This window comes from Rattus rattus, chromosome 3, assembly GCF_011064425.1.
Source record: "Rattus rattus isolate New Zealand chromosome 3, Rrattus_CSIRO_v1, whole genome shotgun sequence".
Classification (NCBI taxonomy): Eukaryota; Metazoa; Chordata; class Mammalia; order Rodentia; family Muridae; genus Rattus; species Rattus rattus.
The window spans coordinates 203,904,432-203,914,059 of NC_046156.1; positions in this window are offsets into that span (position 1 = coordinate 203,904,432).

Below are 9,628 nucleotides of genomic sequence, written 5' to 3' on the forward strand. Positions count from 1 at the left end.
ATGAAAGGAAACAGATTCCAACAAGTCACATTTCGATGGATATCTTTGTTCCAGGTCTGCAGAGCTGAAGGCCAGCCATCTGAATTTGGCCAGATTTGATCTTTGAGAGAAAGGCTTGTTAGAGCCTCAAATACCCAGAAGTCCAGGGGACAGATAAGAGCCAGATACCCAGTTTGAGATGGAATTACAATGGCATAGAAAGGACAGACTTAAAAATTAGGCATCACGGGGTTGGGGATTTAGCTCAGTGGTAGAGCGCTTGCCTAGCAGCGCAGGACTGGGTTGGGTCCCCAGCTCCGGAAAAAAAAAAAAAAAAAAAATTAGGCATTACAGCCAGCATGGTGGCACATGCCTTTAGTCCCAGCATTTGGAAGGCAGAATCAGGCAGATTTCTGAGTTGGAGGCCAGCTTGGTCTACAAAGTAAGTTCCCTGCCTCGAGAAACAAAACCAATCAAACAAGGAATTCGACTTTACTCTTCATTGGTGATCCCTGCTTGAAAAAAAATCAGTGAACAACAGAGAAAGGAGGTGACAACGGAGAGCCAGTTATAAAGCAGAACCCTCAGGAATATGGTTGTTTTTCTATTTGTATTGAAGCGGAGCATCCAGACAATTTGATCTTAACAAAAATTGTCCTGCAGGGCGGGGAATGTGGATCAGCGGGCAGAGTGCCTGCTTAGGGTGCTAGGGGCGGTGGGTTCAGTCTTCAGCTCTGCACAAAAGGGGTGTGGTGTCATGCACCTGCAATCGTAACACTGGGGAGGTGGAAGCATGAAGAGTTTGAGTTTGAGGCTCCAGCCTGGGTTTGTATCAAAACCCAGACAAGCCCTTCCCTCTGTTTGTTTTGAGACAAGATCTTTCTATGAAGCCCTGACAAGCCTGGATCTCACTATGTAAACCAGGCTGGCCTTGAACTCCCAGGGATCACCCACCTCTGCATCTCAAGTGCGGGACTCAAAGGAGTGTACCTCTATATCTGGATGTATTTAGTTTTTACATCAGTTCCTGGATGAGTTTCTAGGTTCCTGGACTGCCTCACATTTCAGATTTGCCAGGCTGCCCAACTGTCCGAGCTAATTCTTTAAAATACAAATGTTGGAAAAGTGGGTTATCAACATAGGCTGAACACCTTTTACTGAATATTACAATGCTATCTATCAGAATATGAACTGTATTGTCGGCGCCTGCACCGACACGGTACCGAGAATCGGGCGAAAGCCTGTGGGATGAAAGAAACACACACACACAGGTTATTCGTGTCAAGCCAGAAGAGGAAGAGAGCTTCTGGTTCTTTATTGACCAAACTATATATCTAAAGAACACCACTTAGCAGGTATCTGCCAAGCATAGTGGGGAACCCTGGCTGAGACTTCGGTAACAAAGGACCGACTATGTGGCCTGAATAAATTAGGGAAATAACCAGGAAGGCCAGCCTAATCCTGACTCTGGTGAGAAGTACCTGGCCAGATGGCCAGTTGGGAACAAAAGGCTTCCACATGCAAGGGCAGGGCTCAGCAGGGGTCAAACCTTGCTGGAGACCCAGAAGGGTCTTGTTCTGGCTGAAAACATTCCATGAATGCAAACTTCTTGTGTGTAAATTACAGGGAGAGTCCTACAATCTAAGACTAAGGCCACACAGTGACAAGGCAACCAGGCCCAAATCCAATAAGGCTCCCACACTGTATAATCTGTAAGCCCAAAGCTAATGGCACACATTGGTTTGTTCTTGTGGCCTTTCTTCCTTTCTCTCTTTCTTTTCTTTCTTTCTTTCTCTTTTCTTGAGTCAGTGCCTCACTCTGTAGCCAAGGCTGTCTAGACTCACTATGTAACATAGGCTGGCTTGGAAAACACACACACACACACACACACACACACACACACACACACACACACACACACACACTTTTAAAAACTTATTTTATTTTTAATCACATGCACATGTGTGATTCTGTGTGGGGGTAGACGTAAAATGGTGATTGCTGGGAATTGAACTCAAATCCTCTGGAAGAGCAGTATGTGCTTTTAACTGATGAGCTGTCTTTCTAGCCCTTACACATATGTTTTTTAATGCTCTACACAATGAAATTATTTCTCTGTGCCAAGCACAAGAGTACTTGTTCTATGCTTTATAAAGGAGGGAGCTCGATGTCTCATCTGCACAGGAGTGCAGACTAGATATGAAATTCTTTCCTGAGAAGACTGAGCTCTGCTTGAACTCCTTACACCCATCAGAGAACATTTACTACTGACTCCTTTGAACCTCCTGGTTTCAGATTTCTCAAGGACCCTTGCTGCAAGCAAGATGAATTCCCAGAGATCAAGCCTCTTAATCTCAGAACAAAGAGTCAAGAAATTGTAGAATAATTGGACATCAGGCATGGCTTTTTCTTTTTGTGGCTGTGACAGGATGTGGCTAGCTATTCACCAAGCCTGTTTTCCCTTTCTCCTGCCCCACAGCTGGGCTACTTTACCCAGCCTTCTGACAATCGGTGTGGTCCTGTGTCAGTTTTGGTCCCAGTGTTCCCACTATGCCAGCGTCCCCATGTATGGTGCCCCATGCTTTCCTCTGGACCATATCCTGGGAATTCCTTGTTGAGGACAGAAACCACAACACAGAAGACACCTGGGTCTCTGAATTGCCATCTTGTAAGGGTTGTGATGGGGGGAAGAAGGGAGGGTTTGCGGAAAAGGTACAACTAGGATTTGGGTAAGGGTTGGAGGATCAAGTAGAGCTTCGATGGGAGAAAATGGAGTCAGGATTTATTGCAGGAAGGACGACATAAAGAAGGGCATTGGCATAGCCAAGTATGGGTCCGTCCACCACTGAAAAACTATGCATAAGACATGGGCCATAGGTATGGGAGATGGCAAAGCTAGAGACATTAGTCAGTGTCATCTAAAGAAGCCTCTTATGGACAAAGTTAAGTTTAGCTGTAGTTTGGTGAGCATTAAGGAATCCAGACAGTGATAGAATCAGGGTACAGCTCAGAAAGCCCATCTTTGTGGCTTATCGTAGATCATTAAGGAAGAGATTAAAGACTGGAAACTCACAAGCTTGGTTACCCCAGAGCCAGTGAGCGAACGCCATGAACCATGTGTGGTTACTCGAGAGAACAGTTGGAAAGACTCAGAAGACGTGGAAGCACTTGGCATTTGATGGAGGGGCCTGGGTAACAACGCTCCAACTTGGTTAGGGTTGGTTAGAGTCTGGAAGATTTATGACTCTAAAGCAAATAGCCCTCACCTGGGTCTCCTGAGTGATCAGGACTCCAAACGTGAGTTTCACAATCATGATATTAAAAGTATGACAAATTTTTTCTCATCCACTGTCAATTCCATATTTTTTTGTTTGGGAAAAAACATTCCCTTTCTACTGGCAGGTCTTGAACTCCTGGGTTGCAGTGACCTCATTTAAGTCTTCAAGATGGTGAGACAACAGGTACATGAGGCCCTGGGTGGCTCTCCAGCACACCTAAGGCATCTCAAAATTATTTACAATGCTGAACGTAACACATGCTATGGGAATGGCTGTTGTCATAATAGTATTCTAAAGCAATGGTAAGAATAGCACTGGTACATGCTTGGTGTACATGCAGGCCCTGTGGGCCTAACCACACGACACACTGTCTGCTGTGGCTTTCATTAGTAGATGTGGGATCTATGGATATGGATCTGCCTTGCCCTGACCATTAGGTACTACCTCTTTAGTGCCTTCTAACGGGGTTCAAATCTCACCTCAATGGAGTTCATTCAGAAGAAAAGGGATAAGTGATGAATTATTACTATTTATTACTATGAAATGGAGACCAGGCGTTTAAATTCTCTGAGCAGTAAGTAAAGTTAATGAAACCATGGTTACAGCCTTGATCTTGCTTGATTTGCAAACAGAATCAAGACATAAGGGGAGCTGTACCTTATAAATATCCACAGTAAAGAAAAAGGAAGTTGAGATTCAGCTAGCGAGAAGCCAGTAATTAACTTATATAATAAGGGATTTTTCTATAGCATAGACCAAAGCAACCATAACATGTAATCAAATCATTTTACCCTATCAAACCTCTACTATTTAGTCTTCGAATTATTTGTTGTTGCTGGTTTTTGATTATTGATTAACATTAAGAAAATAAAAATGGAACAAATTATTGGTAGAGCAATAATGGGTGGAGAATAAATCACTGTGGATACAGGGAGCAGACCCTGCGTTGTTCTATTCACATGAAGACCAGAGCAGGGGAGGGAATGTAGAACAAGAAAACAAAACAAACCCAAACAGGACTTTCTCTGCGAGTTGGAGGTGGGCATAACCGGAAAGGAGAAAGACAGCTATACAGGGTGATGGACAGAGGTTTGGTCTACGAAACTGGATGCTTCTGCCAAATGTGGAAATACACTTAAGATGTGTATTTTGTTACGTGAACCTTCCGAAAAGCAAACAAGACTAAACCACAGTTACTGATATGAAAAACAAATGATGCATGAAGCTGACCTGGACTGAAGCACAGTGATAAGCCAGGTGGGAGCGGTGGTGCACACCTCCAAGCTCAGCACTGAGGAGGCAGAGGCAGGTGGAGCTCAGTGAGTTTGGGGCTAGCCTGGTCTACTTAGCAAGTTTCAGGATACCCAGGGCTACATAAGAGAGAAACCGTGTCTCAAACACACACACACACTATATATGTATGTATGTATGTACGTGTACTATATGTACACATGTGATACTTATCACACACATACTACAGAGGGATGGAGTCAAATATGTAATAAGGCAGAGAGAGGAAGGTGTCAATGGCAGAATCTAGGTGTTGGATAAACAGGCACTCACATAGCTCTTCAATTACGTGTGTGAATGGTTCATTCATATTACATGCTAGACAAAAATTTCTCAGTCTTAGCAAGAAATAGAGGCCTGGAAGGGCAAACCACCAACCTGAGGCACTGCTAGGCAAAAAGGAACCTTTTAGTCACTCAATGCTAGATTGAATTGCTCTCCCCTTCGCAGCGGGTTATGACCACGCGTTGAAGGAGAAGCTATGTCACTCAGGATCATTCTGTAAATGATTTTGTGGGTGCTGTAGAAAATCCTTCTCCGGCTTTTTCTGAGGTCAGGACCCTGTTTTCTCCTCTCTGAAGATTGTTCCTTCAGCGACCGAGTAATGAGCCCATGGCTCAGGGACGGAAGATGCAGACAGCACTTAAAACTCTGCCTCTGATAATTTTGTTTTGTATTATGAGGTACCAGGTTATTTGAAATACCACATACCGATCTGATTTGTTCTCCATTTCTGTTCCAAGAAGAAAGTGGTTTAACAGAAATGTCAATGTATTATCAGGGAAACACGTGCGGTCTCCAGGGGAACAGAAAGGGCAGGAGCTGCTCGTTAGAAACGCTCTGGTGTATCTCCCATCTCAGGAACAGCACAATGCAGGCCACCACAGGTGTCTCTCCTGTTTGTCCAGAGGCTCCATTGAGACTAAAAGCATTTTCACCATAAACTCTCCAATTCTATTCCTGGTACTCATTCAGTTATGTACTTGCTTTCTCCTCCATGACACAGATGGGACATCCTTAGTCACAAGGTTCAAGCTTTCAAAGGTAATTATTGTTTTTAATGCTTTCAGCAGTTGGCCAGCCACATGTAACCTCACAAAGTCCTGTTACTCAATCACATTATGTGCTAGGTTGATTTTTATTAGCTATTAATTAATTAGTTAATTTGTTTGTGTGCTTGTAGCTATTTTTTACTTAATTTTAAAATTTATGTGGTGTGTGCGTGTGCGTGTGCGTATGAGGGCCCGCAGATCTCCTGGAACTGGACTTCTGGGCACAGCGAGCCCCAGAGTGCTGGGAAAGAACTTGGGTTGACTGTCAGAGGAGCACATGTTCATGGCCATCAGACTTTCTCTCCAGCCCATCACTTATACAACCAATAAACGGACTTTTAGGGACACCTATCATTAGCTTTGTTTTCTATGTATCTGAGTTACTTACACAAAATACTTTCATATGAAATCTATTATATATTTAAGAACTGAAAGGTCTTTAGTTTCAAAATCTAAAATCAGCAATATGGAAATCTAATTCATACAACCTTATCTTCTTCAGGTATTACCTGGCAGCTTATATTTTGTATGATTTTTATTTTTTCTTCTGAATTGCTTCCTTTGAAAGTCCTGGGAATGAGAAATAGTTACAGTGTTCCCAACCCCCGCTCAGGGGGCAAATGCCTTCTAAATCAGTAGCAAGAAACCAAGCAGCACCCAGGTACGTGGCCTCCCCCACAGATAAGCTCTTCACTGTTAGTCCTTGGCATTCTAGCTCCAGGATCTTCTAGGGTTTACTTCAAAGGTAGGTTCTGGGGCCCATCCCTCATGCAGGTGTAATGGGAACATTCTGAGAAATGGCTCATAAGGGAGTGGGTATTACATAATTCCAACCTTACAGAAGCTTACAACTCGCTCCCCGGTGTGTTCAGAACACACATAGTTCTTTCCTTAGATCTTTAAATTCTCATCATACAGCGATAGTTCAGAAAACATCTAGGAAACAATGAGACTGGGTTCCTGTGGAAGAGCAGGGCAGGCATAGAAGGAAAAAGCCCGGTGTTTCCCAGATAGTTGGTGTGGGCTTTTGTGTGACCACAGCTAATCCCTTTTCAGCCAGATATGGACAGATAGTGCCTTCAAAGTTTCCATATTGTTTTATGTAGCAGGTACAAAGAGTAGCAGGAGGCTAGCCCTTGTAAAGAAGTGTAAATTTTTATTAGAAAAGATTTAAGAAAAACGTTTTGAGGCTGGGGAGGTGACTCAGTAAAATGCCCGCAGCCTACGTGTGAGCACTGCGTTCAGATTTCCGTGCTCGTGTCGGATTCCACCTGCACTGGCATGACACGAGCGGCACCACACACCAACACCCCCGAGGGTGGGAGGCAGGGGCAAGAGGGTAACTGGAGCTTTCTGGCCAGTCAGCGCAGCCTTACTGGGGCTAGGAGTCCCCACCAAGCCTCTCCAATTGTCTCAAGTGCCAATTTGTAACGTTTAGTCACTTTTTGTAATGTTTTTCTCAAATAAGTGTCATTTCTTGATCATCGCAGGCAAGCTGAGGTCCCAGCTTACAGCCTCTATGGGCCAGGCAGCCACTCACCCCATTATGACTGTGTTCATATAATTCACTGCTGAAAAACAGCGTTTTGATGGCCTTCCTCGTATTGCGTTCCCCCAAATTGATTGCTGAACTGTGTGACTGCCAGCCTCGTTTTATCTGCTTTGTCTTGAGAGGACATTTCAAAGGCTCCAGATCTGCCACCTACCCATTATTAGCTGGTTTTATTTGTTAGTTGTTTCCTAAGCGAGCTACGAATCCAGCACCCTGCACTTGGAGTCACCTTTCATAGCTGCTAGGCTACCTTCTTTTGGTCTGTATAACCCTTCACTTTGCTTGGCACTTCCCCCAGCAGCTTTCTAAGAGATGATACATGGAGGGGACCGACACACGGTTGTGTTCATTTGAGTGAGCATAAATTTATTCGTTGAAAATAACTTCCGGGCTTCAGAGATGGCTCAGCGGTTAAGAGCACTGACTGCTCTTCCAGAGGTCCTGAGTTCAAATCCCAGCAACCACATGGTGGTTCCCAACCATCTGTAATGGAATCCGACGCCCTCTTCTGGTGTGTCTGAAGATAGCTACAGTGTACTCATAAATAAAATTGAAAAAAGAAAAGAAAATAGCTTCTTTTTTAGAATTTTGAAGGTGAGTTGTTTCTTATTTTTATTCCATTCTTTCTTCCTTTCCTAAAGACATCTCAAACTCTATGAGTCTAAAATCAAATTCAAAGTCCACCAGAAACCTACTTCTAACACTAAAACATATCACATCTCCTTTACAGTATATACAATGCTTTGGTGGAAGCTATGATCATCACCCTTATCCTCACCCTGGTAGGTATATTTCAAATACATTCATGGGCTGTGCACTTTTTTATGTAGAAAGCAGCAGAAACATGGAGTTGCAGAAGTAGTTAGTATTCTTTGCATTTATGTTAGCAGCTTGTTATTTCCAGCACCCGGGACCTTGGCAGTTGGCATGTGTCCGGTTTACACAGAGCAACAGGCTGACAACTTGGGATGTTCCGCAATGATCAGAATTTACACACTCCAACTCTCTTCCTTCAATTTCCTAGGTTCCCGGCTTGCCAGCGGGGTCTGCTTGAACTAGGTTTCTTGTTTTCCGATATCCCAACTGTGCTTTCTGGTACAACCTACCACACAGAGCACGTTCCCTGGAATGTTTCGGAATATGCTTTGGAGAGAACTCACCCTAAAATAGACAGACAATAATTTCCTTGTCTCTAGATTTCCTGGCTGCCTTCAGTCTTTCATTGTGGCGTGTATGAGGCGCTCTCCTGGTCTTTATCCACTGTGAGACTGAGATCAGCACCTCTAGCCGTAGGAAATATCACATTCAAGTCTAAGGATGGTCACAGTGGCACATGTAACCTTCTCCTGTGCCTCCCTCCTTCCTAGTGGAGGTTTACATCTGCATGTGTTTGCTGGCCACTTCAATTTCCTCAGCAAACAACTTGTTTCTTCTTCTGACCGAGTCACTGAGTCCTGCAGATTCTGGATCCTGGGAGCTTTCAGGTTGTGTTCACTGCAGGAAAGCATGATTACTTCATCTGATGTGCACTGCTCTGCAGAACTGATCTTTTTCTTCCGTATGAGCTGGCCTCTCTCCCTTGATGGAGATAACTTCTGAAAAATAATTTTTATCCTCGATGCTCTAAACCCTCATCTTCCTGTTGAAAACTAAGGCTGTGATTTAATAGCTTAAATAATTTTGTATAAATGTAGTTTCCAAAAATCCTAGTCATAGAAGACAAACAAAATAACACTAAATCTGATATTATCAACTATCAATACTATGTTACTCCTAGACATGCTAATAATAGTAGATTGTGTGTGTGTTTCATTATGCTTTCTTTTACTTAAGGACTTTCTCGACTTTCCTGTAGGGCCACATCCTTCTCAAGTGCTGCAGACATTGTATGTTACAGACACAGAACTATTCATTCCTTTGACATTTAGGCTCTTTCCAAATTTACAGGAAGATGCTGAAACAATTAACTTTCTTTGTGTGTGTGTGTGGGGTGTGGTGTGCGTGTGTGGTGTGCGTGTGCGTGTGCGTGTGCGTGTGTATGTGTGGTGTGTGTGTATGTGTGTGTGTGTGTGGTGGTATGTGTGGGGTGGTGTGTGTGTGTGTTTGTGTGTGTGTGTGTGTGTGTGTGTGTGTGTGTGTGTATGTGTGTGGGGTGTGTGTGTGGTGTGTGTGGGGTGTATGTGTGTGTGGTGTGTGTGTGTGTGTGTGTGTGTGGTGTGTGTGTGTGTGTGTGTGTGCAGTGTGTAGGTAGTATTGAGGTGTGTGCATGTGCGTGTGGTGGTGTGTGTGTGGTGTGTGTGTGTGTCCCCTGGTAGGCTGCCCTAGGAACATGAAGAAAAGTATTCACTGGTTTCAGAGGGTTATAAAAAGAAAAAGAAGATGCAAAGGTAGTGGGGGGAGTTGGAATGAGGTTCTGGTATGATTAAGACACATTGTAAACCCATATGAAATTGTCAAGTGAAAGATAAAAAAGATCA